We start from the raw sequence: 21246 nt of genomic DNA, 5'->3' as shown, positions 1-21246 counted from the left end.
AGAATAGAATAGAATAGAATAGAATAGAATAGAATAGAATATGGAACGGAACGGAACGGAACGGAACAGAACAGAACAGAACAGAATAGAATAGAATATGGAACGGAACAGAACAGAACAGAACAGAATAGAATAGAATAGAATATGGAACAGAACAGAACAGAACAGAACAGAACAGAACAGAACTGAACAGAATAGAATAGAATAGAATAGAATATGGAACAGAACAGAAAAGAACAGAACAGAATATGGAACAGAACAGAACAGAACAGAATAGAATAGAAGAATAGAATATGGAATGGAACAGAACAGAACAGAACAGAACAGAATAGAATAGAATATGGAGCGGAACGGAACGGAACAGAACAGAATATGGAACGGAACGGAACGGAACGGAACAGAATAGAATATTCTTTATTGGCCAAGTATGATTGGACACACAAGGACTTTGTCTCTGATGCGTAAGGTCTCAGTGTATATACAAACAACAAAGTACACAGTCTAAGAAAACTAGGGCTAAGGAAACCCAAGAAAAAAGGGATGGCAAAGCAATGGGACCGTATTGCTAGAAGCGGGGGGATGGCTGGCTGGGCTTATTGCTTTCCTTCTTGAAGCATTTCGAAGCAACTGAAACAATTGGGCCCCAATTAGGCCCAGGCGTGCTGATTAGGAAAAAAATAGATTATAGAAAAGTTGCGATCACAGAGTAAGAGGTTAACTTACATTTACACTTATCAGAGCTGTAAAAGCAAATCGGAAATCACTTCTTTGTGTTTCTTTTCCTTGTTTTCTGCATTTTGGTTTCTGCTCTTCTGTTTGTTTCTTCTCTTAATTCCTTTCCTATTTCTTCCTTTCTTCCTAAAAACTTTAGTTCCTGATAGTTTTTTTTAATCTTTCATCTTAAATTTTTTTAACAAACTTTAATATCTATATGTACTATGTGCGTAATGTATTTTGATTGAAATAGGGATTCCCAGTAGGATTACAAGATCCATGACTTCACTTTGCAGCATCCAAACATCTACTTAATTTTCATCCCCAGCCCTCTGGGCGTTTGTGAAAGATTAAAAAAATATTCTTTGCTTACCAAACAACGTATTCCCCAGATAAAATAACATCACACTCTCTGCCTGACCCTGACACACAACCCCATCCTGGGAAGCTTGTCAATACATTCTTGTGAAATGTTTTCAGACCTCACTTTTGAAGCTTACTTTTTGTGAAGCCTTCTCAGACCTTCAACTATGCTCTCCAACATTAAAGAAAAGACCTCGGTAAAGGGGATTTGACAGGAAGAATTATTCAAGATGCATAAGACTCATGCATTTTTAATGCACATTCTGAACTCTGGAAGTTGAGGTGGGAAGACACATTTGTCTAGGGGGGAAAAATCAGTTAATTGCCTTTTTTTCCCCAGTTCTGGAACTGAAAGTGCAATTTGCAACAATACTATTCTACTAATTTGCCTACCTTTGATTTGGAGGCTTTATGTTTTATAGGATTATTTCTACAGAAAGTAAACCAGCTGATACAGCAGATAATCCAAACTAAAAATTTAGAGGAAACCCTTCAAGTAGGAAGGCATGTATTTATTTATTTTTGCATATTTAAAATATAATGGTTCCAATGATTATTTGAACTCTGGGGAAGGAAGGAAGGAAGGAAGGAAGGAAGGAAGGAAGGAAGGAAGGAAGGAAGGAAGGAAGGAAGGAAGGAAGGAAGGCAGGCTTTAAACTGAATCTCAGACCAGACAATATTACGAACTCCATTAAATACATTGAAATGACTCCTGGAGTTTATACTGTCCTTGTAATATTGAGGTTAACTTCTCTTGTCTATATGTGTGTCACTAAAATGAGAAAACAAAAAATAAACACATTGTTGCTGTATAGGAAACTCACAAATCCTGGGGTTCATCAAATAAAAAACAACAACATGTGTGCATTAAAAGAATTAAGATCTTCATAAAACCCATTGCCCAGCATGGATCTCTTCTTATCCCTTCTTGAGCAGGGGACTGGACTAGAAGACCACCAAGGTCCCTTCCAACTCTCTTATTCTGTTATGGATTTCCTGGGATTGTGGAATGTGATAGCCGGTTAAGACAGGACAAACAACTGATGCTTAGAATTGTCTGTGATTTTAGCACAAAGACATAACAAAGAGGGGTTATTGGTACTCTCTGAGCATGGTTGTTTGTTTGGTTTTTTTTGCAGACCTTTCTTTACCCAAACTAGGTAACATCATTCTCTGTTGGTGTCTGACAAAGACTTGTGAATAATCTGGGGCCAAGTGTATTTTCAAAGACATGTAATCATGGTAAAGCATTATTAAAATGCTTTCGTTAATAAGCCTTTTCTTCTGAACATTAGGAGAGAAAAATAAGATGGAAAGTAATGCTTTGGTGATTTATGACTTGCTGATTGTCAACATGGCAGGAGGTTTTTAAGAGCTGGCAGGGAAGCGTTAAAGAAATATTAGTTGATGGAACTGGATCTTAAGTTAACAGAATGATTTCTTAATTCAGCTTCTTCACAGGGGACTAAAAGTGTGCACATACAAACACATGAGTTATATCTCCTAACATCTGACAGAAGATAACAAGTGTGTCTGGGTGTCTGCTGTAGAATTGGACAAGGGGAGGAAGAGAAGGCAAAATACTGAACTCTACATTCTAATATTGTTCAGCCTCTTAGGCACCCAGAGATCCTCGTTCAAAACCAATAAGAGGATTTACAAAACTCCCAGTATATAATAAGCGTTCAAGTAGGTTCTTTCTCTCAGTTACATCTTGCTCTTCAAGCAAATGGTGATTGGTTGCTCAAGGCGGGTCCTTAGCAGATCCCACAAGGCCAAGGTTGGCTTAGAATCAAATTTCACAAACATTAGAGACAAGAACTAGCTCTTTGGGTGCCAACAGAGATGCAAAATAAAATGTCAAATTAGTTACATGGAATCTATCTGCCCATCTGGTAACCCAGGTTTCTGCATTATTTTGACTATTATTAGTAAACCTTGGTTTAATCCAAGTTTTTCTATAATCATTTCCATAGCACATGAATAAAAATCTTGATACTAATCAACAATACAATATTTGAAGCCTCTAAAAAAAAACCTTGGATCATTGACTTATCGTATTTTAAACATAGTATTTTTAATATTTCCAGGCTAAAGGTACTTTAGCTCTACCAAAACTCTTACTGGGGTAAAATAGCTATTTGAGGACTCAAACCTTTCATTGGTCCATGAAAAGCAGGATGGGTAAACAAGGAGATAAGAGAGGTATGAGTCAAGAATTGTTGAACTACTATTTTCAACAGGCACAAAGGATCAGGACCATATGTTCAGCTGCAGTACAGAAGTTTTATTGCTCAAGCTTATACACAAGAATCTAGTCAACTAAAGTTCAGTACTAAATTGGCACCAGATAAGGGTCAACAGAATTCAAGACAGATTGGATTTAGACTGTTTACGGGAATGCAATGATTCTAAGCTTATGACATACTTAATTCCGCCCACCAGCTCTGACTGCTCGTCTCCTACAAATGGCCAAGATAGTGGGGAACTGCATTTCAGAAACATTTGGAGGGCCTAAGTCTCCAACCCTAAGAAGTAGACTAGAAAAAAGAGAAATAAAGTTTAGAAATATCTGAGGTTATCAGGCTTCAATGCATTTCAATGGGTTATTGTTTGTTTCCATTTTCAGAATCAGCTAGGAGTAGGCAACCTCGGCTCTTTTATGACTCATGGACTTCAACTCTTTTATGACTCATGGACTTCAGCTGACTCAGGAATTCTGGGAGTTGAAGTCCATGAGTCATAAAAGAGCCGAGGTTGCCTACCCCTGGACTAGAGAGATTAGATCCTAAATCTAGCCCTGGCCTTCTTCAGATGCTTTGAAGTTCCGATTTCTCCTATCCAGGATTAAATATTTTCAAAGTCTAATGCTTTCGGTCAGCATAAGAATGGGGGGGGGAGGGGGAAACCCGCTCTGTGTAATTCTAATTCTGGATTCACTGATATAGCCAACAACTGTGGGGAACAAAAATGCTCCTGGGAATGACATTATGTCCTGATGTAGTGTCATCCCCACTGAGAGATTCTCAGTCAGGAATGTCCCCAAGCTCCCATTAGTTGCAATTCCACTGTCTCTGAAGTAGTGGAAAGCACTCTTTAAAAAGCAGTTAAAAAGAAAACAGTACAACCCACTTAATGATAACCCTTCCCTCCTTCCAAATTAACGCTCTTCTACTACCCTGAAACATCAGTACAAAAAAAAATATTTTTTTTTGAAGAATGCAATAAATAAATAAATAATCCAGGAGTCGTTTTTTTTTCTTTTCTTTTCAGGAATTGTTAAAAAAAAGCAGCTCTAGCTACTAGGCATTTAAAATAAAACAAAGAAATTAAATAATAAATTTAAAAAAAGACAAACCCCCACGACTGAACGATTAATTTAGCCAAGAGCTACAGTACAGAAATCTGGGGCTAGATGAACCAAACTAGACTGGGTTAATTGTAAAAAAAAAATAAATTCATTGTTTGCCGGGTTATTTCCCTTTACGTTTGCAAGGATACCTTCTTCTTCTTCTTCTTCTTCTTTTTTTAAATAGAAATGTTACGGACAGGCTTGCGTTTTATTTTCGTCAATCCCTTGTCACAAGATGTTGCAAACTGCAAAAACGCAAAAAAAAAAAAGACTTTTCCGAAAAGAGAAAGAAAAAAAAACAAAAACAAAACATCTTTCCGAGAAGTGATCTCAGTGTAGAATTTAAATGGCTCCTTAATTCAAGAGACCGATAGCCAAGGGGGGCAAAGTGTTTCGATAAACACTGATTTACTCATACAGTGTCCCAGAAATGTACTGAAAAACTACCTATAGCCAGCCTGCACAGGGAGGTGAGCATTTATCAGTAATTGGGCATGTTTAAACAAGCATAAAGGGAACTGAATAAGTAATGAGATTATTGCTGTGCCCCTGAAGACTGTAACAAAGGAAATAGAATCATGCTTAGTGCACACTGTTGAGTAAGCACAACTTCTGTCTGCTAAAGCTCCGTGCGTACAATTCTTTCTTTGAACACAAGCAGTTCTTGTAATGGAGCCTGGGATTTCCATTCTAAGTCATGGCGATTCTACGCCAAGGCACCCATATATCCCACCTGATTTTGCCACCTTTCTTGCAAAAGTCATAAAGTGAGTCCATTCATTCCTACAGACATTTTTTTTTTTTACCGGAAACTAGCTGAAAACCAGCAAAAAAAAAAAAAAGTTGTAAACTACAGTTACACTATAAAGACCAACAATGTTTTCAGTCTCTCCCATAACTGTCTGCCCAGATTATTCATGCTTTCGTTTTTTAAGGACAAATATTCCAACGTTCAATCTTTTGACATCTTCACGGTTTTCCCCCCAAATAAATCACTCAACATCCCGTGATATTTGGAACAGTCATTAATTTGAGTTGGGGGAGCTGGTGGGGCTCCTGCTTTCCCCAGACCCTTTTTCACCAATCCTGCAATGTACAACTCACTGTAATTTACTGCTGATAGTCTAATGCCTTGATGGCATTAAACATTCGTTGATAATAGCTCTGCTCCCTGTTTATCAGGTTGCCTTAGGGAAGAGGGCCACAGCTGACTGAAGGAGCAAATACTTTAGATATATGACACTGAACTCCTTCTTATCTCCTGCTTAGAAAGGTTCTGAGATAGAAGAATAGGAAAGTTTTCCCATGAGGTCTTGGCGAGTTACTGGCACACCTGAATGAGAAATATCTCCTGAAAGAATCCAACGGCTTGAAGTTTCTGAGTCCTATGAGCAGTCTCACCCTTGAGAGAACTAGACTTTATTGTCGCTTAAAGGTAAAGGTAAAGGTTCCCCCGCACATGCGTGCTAGTCGTTTCCAACTCTAGGGGCCGGTGCTCATCTATGTTTCAAAGCCGAAGAGCCAGTGCTTGTCCGAGGACGTCTCCGTGGTCATGTGGCCGGCATGACTAGACGCCAAAGGCGCACGAAACGCTGTTACCTTCCCACCGTAGTGGTCCCTATTTTTCTACTTGCGTTTTTACGTGCTTTCGAACTGCTAGGTTGGCAGAAGCTGGGACGAGTAACAGGCGCTCACTCTGTTACGTGGCACTCGGGATTCGACCCGCCCAACTGCCAACCTTCTGATCGACAAGCTCAGTGTCCTAACCCACTGAGCCACCGCGTCCCTTAGTTGTCGCTTAGTTCTGCATAAAAACCATGGAACAGAGAAGAAGTTGGTAGGATGGCTGGGAGAAGGGATATGGCTTTGTTGTTTGTGCCCCGTGAATTGCTGCCTCAAAAGAAGTGTTTACGCTGTACATCTCAGGACAATTGACCTGGGATGGGACATTTGAAGAAAGATTCTGGGCTGATCCATTGGACCAAGGATGACCATGTGTACCATGGTAAGAGGGACTTAGGCCCTTGAACCTGTTGCAAAGAAATTACTTTATCCCTGGCTGCAAGATCGGATTCCCTATGATAGTGGGTGTCTGGGCATGAAAAGTTGAGCAGGCTACATTTGTATACCACTTTATCTTATTTATCACTCAGTGCAATTAAAAGCAAACAAAACCTTTGCATTTTTGTAATAACGCACAGCTGTTCAACACGAATTCAAATTTTAATTGTGGTTCTTGACAAACCTACTGATCCAAAAACAGATGTTCACCATTGCCCTATCCTCTCAATCAACACCTGCCCTTAATCCAAAAGCAGATGTTCACCCTTGCCCTGTCCTCTCACAAAACAGCTCCATAAGGCTTTAGGTGATCATCCTAACCTACCTTACAAGGTTGTTGATGACAAAAACGCATAATGCAAGGGAAATGTATTGCACATTCAAGCCTACTTATTCAAGCATTTTTATCACGGTACAGTACAGCAGTGGAAACTTCAAGGAGACGCTTTCCAGACAATCTGCTTCTTTTGGACTGAAATAGTGACAGTAGCACAAATTTCAAAGACATTGTGTATGGATGGACTGGTGCACACGCACACAAACCCACTCTTAGACAGAGAGGTAGGCAAACATAAATAAGTAAAGAAGCTGGCAATGAAGGTTGAAAGCCCAGCGTTCAGTTCTGCCTATGGATATAGGCTGCATTTTATTCTGGCCTTGAAGACAGTGTTCATCCTTGGGGTATTTTAAACTTCTGAAGTTCACATTTTATTCCCTCCTGGGCAAAGAAGTCTTAGGAATTCTTCTCCTGCTCAATGGATTGGCAAGAGACAAAGGTCAATAGGAGCCTTGTCTCTTCTGCAACCTTTAGCCCCAGAAAGAAGAGATATTAAGTGGTCTCTGTGGGGATAAGCAACAGCCATGCAGTTTCTGAAGCGTCTTCGTATTGAACTTGTAGCGGAGGAGAAGAGAAAGACACTATTTGGGGTGCTTGCAAAAGGAAAAAGAAGGAAGAGACTGTCCAGTTCTCGAGAGTCACTTTAAATTCCTTGGGGGAAAGTTTCTGTTTTTATTATTTCTTTTCTAACAGTAGAAAAAGGGCAAGAATTTTATAGTAAGCAAAAATTTATATTATATATTATATTTATATTTATTAAATTTTTATACCACCCTTCTCCCGAAGGACTCAGGGCGGTGTACAGGGCAATAAATATCAAAATACAAAATACAAAAGTTAAAAAAGATTAAATAATTATGCCCGATATAATATAATAGTTAAAAGCTATGTTAAAACCCAAACCCAAACCCAAACCCAAAAATGGGATTCCTTATACGGCCATTAACGTATGGAGCTGCAAAGCGCTATCAAATTATTCTTGAAGTACAGGTAGTCTCCTTGACTTACAATAATTCCTCTAGTGACCATTTGAACTTAAGAAAACACTGGGGGGGAAAAAGGGTCTGGGCTAAATGAAAGGTATCAATGTTGTCACACGGTCCTTGATTCTAACTTATGAAAAATGAAGTTGCAAGATATGAGTCCCTAAAGCAGGGCTTTTCAACCTTTTCACCCATTGTACCCCTTTTAGGATATGGCAACATCCGAGTACCACCAGTCACCTAGCAAGGTGTCAAAAACCTGATGACCAAAAAAAAAAAAGGAAAAAAGTGCTGAAGTACAGGTAGTCCTCGACTTACAAAAGTTCACTTAGTGACTGTTCAAAGTTATAATGGCAATGAAAAAAGTGCCCCCCAAGCCACAGCCGAGCAAGACACCTACCTGCCCGCCCGGCGGCGCTCTTCCTCCTGTCCGAGGTTTTCAATGTTGTGAGTGTTTCTGTTGAGGATTGGCAGCGGGGGTGGGGTGGGGGGGTGTTTGGTTTTTATTCCCCCCATCTGCTGGGTGGTTGCAGCAGGGTTTGGTCACTTCACATGACCCTGGGACACTGTGACCGTCATAAATACAAATCGGTTGCCAAGCATCTGAATGTAAATCACAAGACCCTGGAGATGCTGCAACATTCCAGCTGATTGGTGCTTCTTCTGGGCTCACAAGTGCCAGGATCAGCGCTGAACTCCAGCTGGAGCCTGGCGCTGATCCTGGTGCTTCCGCTGAGCCCTGACAACCCTGCAGCTCCAGCCGTCTCTCGCTCAGGCTTGTGTGGTGCTGCCACCAGTTCAGCTTATTCCCATACCCCTCTACCACTTTTCTAGGATGGTCGTGTACCACCTGCCAGGTGCCAATGTACCACAGGTGGTACCCGTACCACTGGTTGAAAAGCCCTGCCCTAAAGGAATGGTCTCTTCTCCAATATAGTTCTGGAATTATTGGTTAACTACAGTTAATTCATAGCCCGAATTGTTATGGTTTATATCCAAGCAAAAAAGATTGATTAGAGCAGTGGTGGTTAGAATGCAGGATTGCAGGCTAATTCTGCTGACTGCCAGCAGTTCGATTCTCACTTTCCCAAAGTTGACTCAGCCTTCCATCCTTCTGAGGTCGGTAAAATGAGGAGCCAGATTGTTGGGGGCAACAGGCTGACTCTGTAAACTGCTTAGAGAGGGCTGCCAAGCACTGTGAAGAGGTATATAAGTCTATTAGGTGCCACATTTTTAAAAAAAAAATCAATGAAAACACTAAGACACACTGGACACAGGTGAATCCTTATTGCTTAAATTACCCTAAGTTTTGAATATACACTCCCTGTATGTAGAACTGATTGGGATGGAATAGAGAGAAGAAACATTGTCCAGAAACCAGACCTAAAAAGGCTGGTTTTTCAATGCAAATATAAAGGTTCACATACCATTCTCGATTGCTTGGCTGGTGGAAAAACACAGCTTGTACTCCTAAATGTATCTTCCAAGTTACAAGCGTGCACTTGTAGAGCAATCAGTGACTCTGCTGTCTGTGGAGAAGAATGAAAGCTTTCTTTTAAAAAAAAAAGTAAATAAACAACAAATCTATACCCAGGAGCTCAAGAAGGTGCACGCAAACTTCTAAAAAGAGTTTGGGGAAGATGTGAACCTGATAAAATGTACAGCAAATACACCAACCTCAGTTCCAGCATTAAGGACTTAAGCTAGAACTGAAGTGGCATGGAAGGAGGTCCAAAAAAAGAGAAACAGGATTTATTTTTAGATTCTTTCTCCAAGTTTTAAGGCTACCCAAAGGTTTAATTGGGTTGAACGGTCAACATTTTCAAGTGGAATTCATTTAACCTCTGAATGATGCCGTTAGTAGGGCACTCTACAAGGCTGAATAGTAGACAGAAATGTATGTTGAAGGTTAAAATGTATACTAAAATAGTTACTAAATATTTAAATGCAAATTTCAGTTTTGAAATTTTTTTAAAAAAAAAATCAGCGAGGGAAGAGGACACGAGGAACGTGAAATTAATAGGGACACAAAAGTTTAACCTGTTCCTCCCCGGTCCAATATTCCAAAGAGTTGGGAGATGAGATTGTCCCAACTGGAGGGAAACAAGAGATTGAGGTATACTAGTGTCTTCATATTCCATGCTTGGATCTAAGCCAAAAAAAGCATCTTAAGGAAAAGGCCTAAGCAGATTCAGAGGAATCCCCAAGTGTTCAAAAATGTTAACACCACTGAAAAATTAAAAGGGAAGGGGCCTAAGTAACATAATAAAAGTAGTCCTTGACTTACAAAAGTTCATTTCGTGACCGTTCAAAGTTACAACGGCAATTAAGATAGGTTTTGATTAGAAGATATTCTAAACTGATATTATTGATACTATTAGAAAACAAAGACGCTGATATTCAACTGTATATTTATTAACAACAATAAGAATTGTATTTGCTTAGTATGGGAAAATGTCTATTACCGGAGGAAGAGAAGATGTATTGAAGGGCGTAATATTGGATTTAGTTTGAAGAAGCTTATATGTACCACGGAATTGCGAACGGACTCAGCCATCACATTGTCTATTAAGCACTTGATTGTAAAAATAGAAAATTAATAAAATAGTTATTAAAAATAAAAGTTATAATGGCACTGAAACAAGTGACTTATGACCATTTTTCACACTGGTGACCATTGCAGCATCCCCAGGATCATGTGATGAAAATTCAGACGCTTGGCAACTGGTTCATATTTATGACGGTTGCAGTATCCCCCGGGATCATGTGATCCCCTTTTGTGACCTTCTTACAAGCAAAAAGAGTGGGAAAGACACGTTCGCTTAACAATTGACTTACTAATCTAACAACTGCAGTGATTTATTTAACAATTGTGGCAAAAGAAGCCATAAAATGGGGCAAAATTCACTTAACCACAGAAATGTTGGGTTCAGATGTGGTCGTAAGTCAGGGACTACCTGTACATATTGACCAGCAATGAATACTTTGTGGGAGAGTAGAAATAATACTTCCTGGAAGATAATATTCCTGACCTTCTAAAGAAGAATACTGCCACTATAATATCCTATTAAATGTCAAATGGAAGCATGGCACTGCGCTCAAAATAAGGAGCATCTGGTAAGGCTATTTTTAAAAAAGCTCTGTTAAGTTAGCTGAAAAACAGTTATTTATTAGAGTATTTGCATACTCTAGCCACCGAATAACAGCAGAACATGAATTTTGAAGTGTGCCCTATTTTTAATTAGTTGTTCTGATTTGTTCCAAATCCCCACAAACTATTTTACTTTAGCATACTTGTAAAAATAACAAGATTAGAAGGGCAAGAATAAATCCTAAGATTTACTCTCTCCTCGGCAGCTAGTCATTAGAAATTCAATTACACAGGTTCACAAATTGGCACCTGAATTTATTTATGTTACTTTTAACCTGTTGAATTGCCCAGCTATTAGTTTATAAGTCTTGGGGAAGGCATTTGCGTGCATAGCTAACATGGAAACAAAACCTTGCTATCCTAACCTCAAAAACTGCAATTGGCTTTACAATAACCAATAAATAAACAAAGGCTGGGGTGACACTGGCTTTAGGAAGTAAATCCTATCTTTAGAATTATCTGCCTCAAGCGTGTTTAGTGAGCTGGGCCAACATTTGTTATCATTTCCACAGAATCACTGCATCATGAAATATAAATACGCTCTACAGAAACCCATAGAAGGAGATGGATGGTTTAGAATGACAAAAGTTGGCAGAGGGATCAAGTAGAGCTGAAATTTAGAGCTGAGGAAATTGCACAGTTTTAAGTGCCTTCTTCTAAACTTGCTTCCAGCCAATGCCATCCTCCATCCTCCCATACTTTTCTATGTATGCCACAACTGTCTTAACCCCCTTAAAAACAGGCATTTTTTACATATCACCCATCCTTCCCTCCCATCATTTAATTGATTAATTAAACTAATACAAAGACGGTCTTGTTGAGAACTCCAATTTCTTTGCATGTGCTCTCCTCCTTCTTCTTCTTCTCCTTCTCCTTCTCTCCTCCCTCCCTCCCTCCCTCAAAGCCAGTCAGCCGAACAGGAAACAAAAGAGTTTAATTCTGTCTGGTTTCATGAAGAGTTCTGTATGTCAGTAGCTGGAAATCAGCCAGTTCCTTGGACCAGCCACAACAGAGGTTGTTTGAGGGGAACCCTCCCTCCCAAAGCTCCTGAGGTTGGTTTTTTTTTAAAGATAAATAAATAAATATTTGGAGCAAGCACATCATCAGCAAAAAGAAAAAGCAGCTTGTGAACCAGCTCCAAATACCAGCTCAGCGGGGAACTGGCGAAGTGAAGTATCCAACCTGAAAGACAAACAAACAAATGCAGAAGCAAAGTGTGGTGAATGGAAGAATGGGGATTAATTTGAGATCAATATGGTATCTGCCACTTATCTGTTGATGTGAGGGGGTTTGCTAAAGCACAACACTTTCCAATAATAATAATAATAACAACAACAACAAAACAACAACAACAACAACAACAACAACAACAACAACAACAATAATAATAATAATAATAATAATAATAATAATAATAATAATAATAATAATAATAATAATAATAATAATAATAATGTTGGAAGGGACCTTGGAGGTCATCTAGTCCAACCCCCTGCTAAGGCAGGAAGCCCTATACCATTTCAGACAAATGGCTGTCCAGTCTCTTCTTAAAAACTTCCAGTGTTGGAGCATTCACCGCTTCTGGAGGCAGGTTGTTCCACTGGTTAGTTGTTCTAACTGTCAGGAAGTTTCTCCTTAGTTCTAGGTTGCTTCTCTCCTTGACTAGTTTCCATCCATTGCTTCTTGTCCTGCTTTAAGGTGCTTTGGAGAATAGCTTGGCTCCCTCTTCTTTGTGGCGGCCCCTGAGATATTGGAACACTGCTATCATGTCACCCCTCACCCTTCTCTTCATTAAACTACACATACCCAATTCCAGCAACTGTTCCCTATATGTTTTAGCCTCCAGTCCCCCAATCATCTTTGTTGCTCTTCTCTGTACTCTTTCTAGAGTCAAGGGGAAGCAAAAATTCTAACTTGCTGTGCTCTTAGAGGGCCTGGCTTAAGCTATGAGACTGACAAATAGGTCCAACAGAATTCTCCTTCTCTGTTTGCTATTCCTGTCCCCCACCCCCACCTCCCCAATCCATCCCCAGCCGAGTTAAACCAGACGTTTGTTTCAGATGCTTGGCACTGCTCGCAACATACCTCCGCACCATCGAGGTTATTTGTGGATCAAAGCTGAGGTGTGCATATGAGGAGGTGCAAATTATTAGTGCAACGATAAGAATTAAGACTCCTTGAATTTACCAGAGACAGGAAAATGACCCTATTTCAGATGAATTTTTCCCTGCTCAAAAGAAGATTAGATAGGAAAAAAATCATCTGCACCCAATACTGTATTGTCAATGAATATAAAACACACATGTAACTCCTCAAATGCGTGTGCGCGCGCACACATGCAGAGGGAGAGGGAGAGGGAGAGGGAGAGGGAGAGGGAGAGGGAGAGAGAGAGAGAGAGAGAGAGAGAGAGAGAGAGAGAGAGAGAGAGAGAGAGAGAGAGAGAGAGAGAGAGAGAGAGAGAGAGAGAGAGAGAGAGAGAGAGAGAGAGAGAGAGAATACTTTGTTCTAAATTAAAACACGGGTCTATTTATTCCGTTCTATTTTACATCAACCTTTGGAAGACCTGAAACATCAAGTGAGAGACAGATTGCCATGAAGAATATTTATGTGGTTGCTAAAAATGAGGACAACTTGTTGGCATGTAATTAATCAATCAATGAATCAATCAATTTTACATCGGGGCACTGAATCTGTGTTCCCCCAAAGTCCCTCCAAGTCTTGCCACTGAACTGTAGTCTCTTTTTTAATGGATGGCTATTACATAGATAGTAACCATACTAAAATTAACTTGTTTACATAGAGTTAATGCATTTAAAATTCAATGAAGCTGGAGGAGGGGGGAACTCCTCTGTCATGGGCCCATCCTCTGGAACAGCATTTCCCACACTCACACACACACACACCAGCAAGAAAAGGACAGGGGTCCAGAAAGCTTTTAAAACCTGGCATCTGTCCCAAGCCTGGGGTTAATATATTATTGTATATTTTGTGGAGAGGGCGGCTGTTTGGTTTGATTTGTGTTGCTTTTAAGGTTGTTTTAGTTTGGACTGTCTATTTGGTTTTATGCCTTGAGTGTTTTTATGGATTTATTTATTTTATTTTTTTGGTTTCCTACGCCCCACTGAATCCACTGGAGCTGGGCGGCTACAATAAATTGGAATAAATAAAGTGCCACTCCAATGTTAAATGTGGTCCTTAGATTGGCAAAAAACCCCAAAAACCCACGTGCAACTCTTTTTTATACCATTCTCCTCCACAACTTGGTGCTTTTCCTGTGGGCCGGACTTCAACTCCGAGCAAGTACAGCTGTCCTCGATGTACGATTGTCAGTGAATCCAGAATTAAGGCCAGAAATTCTGGTGGTTGTCAAGACCTGGCCGTGACTGATTTTACAACCTTTTTTTAAGCAGTCGTTAAGTCAACGCCACTGTCATTAAGCAAGGCCCTTTTTTTCAATGGGTGTTTTTTTCCCCTAAACATGAAATCCAAATGCCCAAAAATTATGGATTTATGGGACAGCACAAATGGCTGTAAGTGCGAGGAAACTGCAAAGCGTCCAAAATACAATCATGTCTTTGGGGAGAATAGGTCAGTCATCAGAACTCAGAACTCGGGTCATAAGTAGCTCTGGGGAACACCACTGTAACTTTGAACAGACACTAAGCAAGCAGTTGTTAAGCGAGAACTATGCGTATGGAATGGTTGAGATTAGGGAAGTCTTAAATTCTGGCCTGCAGAATTTATTTGTTCTTGGGAAGAAGTGTCTCCCAGACACTTTTCTGCAGATGAAATATACACATACATACATACATACTGTACATACATACATACATACACATATTAAATACATGATATACTGTCTTTCAAATCCAGATGGCGTCAACACAGATGCATAGTCTAATACAGGAATAGAGATCAGTCACGGTTGGGGATGGTTATTGGTTTGGCTTCTGTTATTTATTTTGCTTTTCCTGGGGATGGTTAATAGGCTTTAAACAATAAAAAAGTTGGATTACTTCTTCTTACTTCCCCTTCTGCTTTTTTGCCTCCCTTTATATTCATTCCCTTTTTACCAGTTCTCCATCTCTCTCAGGAGCCATTCTCCACCGTTGAGTTGACTTGCTATCAACTCACCCTGGATAAGAAAACACTCCATGACATTTGCTATTCTCATTGCTGATACCTATCCTGACTCTATTGCTTGTATTCCCAAGTCACTGGCAGTCACCGGTCTCTCCCCCCCCCCCCACACACACACACACCACGGAATTGTGTGAAAAAGCCTACAGATTTTATAGGTTGAGGTTATGGACGGCCAGTATTGGATGTGCTTCAAGACGGTGCAGCTAATGAGAACCTAAAGGCTAGGACAAGGTAAGGACAGTGTCAAGGGACAAGCGGAAAATAAATATTGTCAGGGCATCTTTGTGCCACGGTTAAATGCACAGCCATGGAACAAAAGTGCTGCTGACACTGAGCAGCAAAGAAGAGAAATGTTGGGGAAGATTGAAAAGAAAATCATATTAAGTAGAAAGGGACCAACCCCAACCCATGAAATTTTAACAAAATAATCATTCTTTAGACTTCCAAGAAAATCAGCCTTCAGCACCCCTGGCTGTACTATAGCTTAAACCTGCTTTTGTGTGTGTCTTCTCCTTAACAAAGGAGGAAAAACAACTGACATTTTAAAACTGTCTGGAAGTGAGTAGAAACGTACACCGGCAATAGAAGCAGTCCTGGACTTAGGACCACAATTGAGTCACACTTTTCTGTGGCTAGGCAAGACAGTTGTTAAGTGAGGTTTGCCCCATTTTACAACTTGTTTTTTTTGCCACAGTTGTTAAACGAATCACTGCAGTTGTTAAGTGAGTAACATGGTTGTTAAGGGAATCTGGCTTCCCCCATTGACTTTGCTTGCCAGAAGGTCACAAAAGGGGACCGCGTGACTCCAGGACACTGCAACCGTCATAAATATGAGTCAGTTGCGAAACGGCCGAATTTTGGTCACATGACCGTGGGAATGCGGCAATGGCCGTCACTCTGAAAAAAGGTCAGAAGTCACTCTCTTCAGTGCCGTTGTAACTTGAAACAGTTACTGAATGAATGGTTAAGGACTAGCTATTCAGGGATAGGCAACCTCGGCTCTTTTATGACTCATGGACTTCAACTTGCCTTGGTGGAGCAGTGAGCTAATGCCTCCTTAAGTAACACCAGCTGCCTGCAATTAGTGCAGGTTCGAGTCCCACCAGGCTCAAGGTTGACTCAGCCTTCCATCCTTCCGAGGTAGGTAAAATGAGGACCCAGATTGTTGGGGGCAATTAAGCTGACTTGACTTTGTAATAATACCGCTTGGGTGTGTGTGTGTGAAAGCCCTAACAAGCAGGCATATACATAGAATGAAGGCTACTGCTAAGCTTGTCAGCCGCCCTGAGTCTCTTTGGAGAAGGGCGGGATATAAATGGAATTAAAATAAAAAAATAAAAATAAAATAAACTCCCAGAATTCCTGAGTCAGCTATGCTGTTGAAGTCCATGAGTCATAAAAGAGCCGAGGTTGCCTACTCCTGACCTATATCATAAGTACACCTGCTAGTCATTACCAAAGACACCCCATCCCTTCTTTTCCCAACAGAACTGCAATATTGCAGAATGTATTTATCATTTTTTCCTTTCCAGCATTGCTTCTAAGCGGAGTATGTCCAACGTTTCTACTTCCAATATTTGAGGGGCTGCCACAACGAAGAGGGGGGGAGGGTCAGACTATTTTCCAAACCACCAGAAGGCAAGACGAGAAACAGTGGCTGGAAACCAAGCAAGGAGAGAAGCCACCTAGAACTAAGGAGAAATTTCCGAACGGTGTGAGCCAACAACTGCTGGAAACAGATTGCGTTCAGAAGTCGTGGGGTCTCCATCACTGGAGGCTTTTAAGAACAGACTGGACAGTTACTTGTCTGAAATGGTGTAGGGTCTCCTGCTTGAGCAGGGGGTTAGACTAGAAGACCCCCGAGGTCCCTTCCAACTCTGCTATTCTACGTTCAGAGTGGCACTCAAATTATACCGTTTTTGCAAAGGTGGCGATTAAAAGACAAACGGGCTGGGGGAGGAAAAAAAATGGATAGGAAGAGTGAGAGAAGAAAACCTCACAGGAGCCCCCCCCTCCTCACGAACAGAAAAGAACTTTGAGAGCATCCTCCACCGCAGGTGCTATTTCTCAGCCCTTCGCGTAAAAGAGCTGACTTTGTTTTCACTTCTAAAAATAAAGGGTTGGCGACTTGAGAAGATCAAAGAGGGACCAGCCTTTCTTCTCGCTAACTCACAGCCCTGAGCAACTTGCGTCCCCCTACCGAGAAAGCGTGCCGGCAGAATCGGAGCAATTGCCTTAAGCCTAAAATGAAAAGGACCCCCCATCTGGAAGAGGCAGAGTGTGTACAGCGCTCATCTGGGGGGGGGGGCTTTTTTTTTTGCAGTAATAGGCCGCCCTACGCAGAGAGTGCTCTGCCTTCTGCCACAATTTGCAACAATAGAACTTTGTGGCTCCCACCCCAACGATGCTTTCTAAAGTCGCGGCCTGCCGGGATCCCAACTTGACAAGTGAAGATCATAGACTAGAGATGGTGCACTAAGCTCCTCAAAGTGTACCATTAATTCCGAGTGAAAAGCTTTCCGTCATTCACACAGAGATAAAAGCAGAACTTTCCCCAGCAATATCAACCTGGGGGGGGGGCGGGCGGGATGGTCTTTCTGTACAGCAAAATCCAAACAGAAATGGGTTATGGGGAAAGAAACAGTATGGTGACCTACCTTGAAAATAAACCTTGGCTACGTTCCAGCTCTCTTAGTAGCTTTACTAGGAAGCCAGACTGTTCACTTAAGTACCCTCTAGTGTAAGAACTTGATTTGGTATTAATTCTCTGTGGAGTCTCTGTCCCAGCACTTTAAAAGATGTTGGGGTTCAGGCATTGGTGGGGTGAGGATGAACAGAGGAAACTCAACCTGTGCCCCACAGCTTTCTTCTTAAGAAAGAGATATCTGAAGTCATCAAGAAGGGGGCTACGAAAAGCTTTGTAGATTGGAGAGAGGGGGAGAGATAAAGAGAAGAGAAGAGAGAGAGAGAGAGAGAGAGAGAGAGAGAGAGAGAGAGAGAGAGAGAGAGAGAGAGAGAGAGAGAGAGAGAGAGAGAGAGATGGAAAAGGATAACAATCACACCATAAATGTATAATATCTGATAGCAGGGAGCATTTCCTAATGGAGAGGACTATTATTAGACGGTGGAATTGGCCACCCAAGAAAAACAGTGGGTACCCTGTTGCTAAAGAAATAGGACATCAAGGTCTACAGTACTTTGAGCTATAAGAAAATTAAACACTATAAGAGGGGATTATGATTTTTTTTCCTCTTTCAGATTTGCCTCCTTCTTCTCTAGGAATGCCTTGATCACAAGATAGCTGGGTTCGTGCAACAGACCAAAAATGAGGGTGAGTACTTAATAGGGGAGCAGGTTGTGCACCTTCAATCATGCCTGATATCACTTAGTTGCTTGCGTAGCATGCTGAAGTGAACACAACCACTGCATTGTTAGTGTGGGCTTAGCATGTTGTGTGAAGTATTAGGCCCAAAGAATCAGGATCGTTTATAAAGTTGTAGCATAGAAGAGTTATTCAAATCTATACACAAGAATCTAGTCAACTAACTAAATTAGTGCTAGGTAAAGGTCAATGGAATTCAGGGCGGTGTGGGGCTGGACTTGAATCTCTTGTGGCAATGCAAGGACTCTAAATTGATGACGCATTTAACTCCACCCCTCAACTCTGTCTGCTCTTCTCTTCATGAAGTCAGCCATTAAGAGAGGTTGTCACTTTACAAACCCATGCTTTTCTTCCATTGAAATTGGGGTGCAACCTAAAGGAAATCCACAAGGTCCAGTGGTTGGCACATTTAATTCAAATGGCTGATGCCTAATCTTTTTGGCTAGCCCAAAATGACGAATCTGGGCATAATGTTTACATCTCTAGAAATGTGCCTTTGCTAAAGAGAATTGTCCATAGTTGCTTTATCTACCAGAAGGATGTGCAATTACCTTGACTGATTCTATTCACTCATTTCATCAGATGTCTTTGTAATTCCAGAAGCTCAAGGCGGTTGATGAAAATCCAACTAACACGGGGATAGGAAACCTTGGCTGTTTTATGACTTGTGGACTTCAACTCCTAGATTTCCTGAGTCAGCATGCCTGGTTCAGGAATTCTGGGTATTGAAGTCCACAAGTCATAAAACAGCCAAGGTTCCCTACCCCTGAACTAACATATTAAAAACATTCCAACTATAAAACAAGTTTAATTAGGCTGCTGTGAGATACACCTGCATGATAGCAATCCTATCTATCAATTAGAAGGGTTTTTTTAAAAAAATGTTCACTCAGAACTGAAGAAGCCTCTTAGATGAGAAGCAAAAACCTCTTCAAGGAAAAAACAAAGAAAGTCCAGATGCTTTTTTAAAAAGCACCTTTTTATTAATATTCATCTCAAACTATGGTTCGCCATGCCCGATTCTCAAAAGAACAAGGGAAGACCGAAGGATGTCATATTCATATATACAACTCTACAGACCATAACTGAGTTTACCTAAAGTTGGCTTATTCAGTGGCGTAGCGTGGGTTGTCAGCACCCGGGGCAAGGCAAGTAATTTGCGCCCCCTAACCTGCTGGGCGGCCGCTGCACTGTCCCTCCCCCAGATAGTCCCTCGCTCTCTCTACGCACCGCACCGCACGCCTGGCACACACACCCCTCCACAGTGGCCGGCGACCCGGCAGCTCGGATCGGATTCGCACAGCCAGCACTGCAGTGAGAGAGAGTGAGTGAGCCAGGCAGGGGCAGAGAGCTGCGAGTGCGAGCGCGCCCCCCCACCCAGATGTTGCGCCCGGTGCGGCCGGCCCCCCCTGCACCCCCCACGCTACACCACTGGGCTTATTTGCTTTTGGTTGAACCTATTGTAAGAACCTAATTGTTAGGATTCTCGTTATGTGTTGTGCAAATACAGCCAATGAAGATTTTTGTTCCTCAGACAATGATTAAGAAAACCATAACTGAATATATGACAGCCAAACATTTGAGAATTGCATTTAAGACACAGCCAAATGAGAAAAACCTGTTAAGGATTTTAAGTTTCCCTACAGATTGCTGCATGCAGCCAAATATTAGATGATGAGCAATAATCATAATAAAAAAACCTCACAAACTAAAGGGTCAAAGTTCCATAGTTTTCTGGCTACCAGAGAAAATCTAGTCTCTTGTGTCCATTAAACCAACTTATGGTTTCATGATGAAAAATGGGTAACCCTTTTTTATACACAGGTAGTCCTTGACTTATGACCACAGCTGAGCCCAGATTTTACATTGCTAACTGAGGAATTTGTTAAGTGAGCTTTGCCCCATTTTTACGACCTTTCTTGCCACCGTTGTTAAGCGAATCACTGTAGTGGTTGAATTAGTAACACGGCTGTTAAGTGAATCAGGCTTCTCTCATTGACTTTGCTTGTCAGAAGGTCACAAAAGGAGATCACCTGACTGTCATAAGTATGAGTCAGTTGCCGAGCATCTGAATTGTGGTCACGTGACCCTGGGGACGCCGTCATGGTTGTAGGTTGAAAAACAGTTACATTTTTCAGTGTCGTCGTAAGTTTGAGCGGTCAATAAACAAACTGTTGTAATGCAAGGACATTCCTGCAGGCGAAAACAAACTGAAACAGTCTCTTAACAAAGGCCATTCCAGAAGAATGATCACTCAGACTATAAAAATCAAGACAATCATTCTAAATCATCTAGTCCTGTTAAAATGTAACTTACCAAAATTAAAGGTTTAGGCTTCCTTTTTCCTACTAATCGCGGGACCAATAGAATCCATGCTTGCAAATGCTATTGAAAATGGAAAAGAAAGAGAAAGAAAGAATTTAAGTTGGGATATAAAATTCAAAGCAATTGTTAAAAGCATACTTCTCATTAACCCTCCCCCCCCTTCTCTCTCTCTCTCTTATTCTGTTATGCAAAGCAGGCAAATCAAAACAATTGGATTTGCACAACATTTTAAGCTAAACCACAATGAAACAAACTACAGTGGGTTTTAGTCTAATCAAAGGTACAAGTACAGATTGGGCGAGACCCAGCTCAACTGTGAGAGGGGACTTTGGAGCAACTGTGAGAGGGGACTTTGGAGTCCTAGGGGAACGATCACTTGACTATGGGCCAGCAGGGTGCAGCAGCAGCCAAAAAAGCTAATGCAATCCAGGGTTG

The 21246-nt window shown here is 41.1% G+C and overlaps 1 protein-coding gene across 1 annotated transcript in view; it reads right to left on the bottom strand.

Moving 5' to 3' along the window:
* Positions 1 to 20873, bottom strand: part of PKNOX2 (PBX/knotted 1 homeobox 2) — a 235591-nt gene extending 214718 nt beyond the window's left edge. Inside the window, exons 1-2 of the mRNA XM_081333977.1 lie at positions 20803 to 20873; positions 9238 to 9339 (exon numbers count right to left, since the gene is read on the bottom strand). The gene's annotated coding sequence lies outside the window, so the exon portion shown is untranslated. The remainder of the gene's footprint in view (positions 1 to 9237; positions 9340 to 20802) is intronic.
* Between the last annotated feature and the right edge of the window lie 373 nt (positions 20874 to 21246).

This window comes from Vipera berus, assembly GCF_964194415.1.
Source record: "Vipera berus genome assembly, chromosome: 8".
NCBI classification, from domain to species: Eukaryota; Metazoa; Chordata; class Lepidosauria; order Squamata; family Viperidae; genus Vipera; species Vipera berus.
Note: the sequence above shows the minus strand (reverse complement) of the source record. Positions and strands in the feature narration are given on the sequence as shown.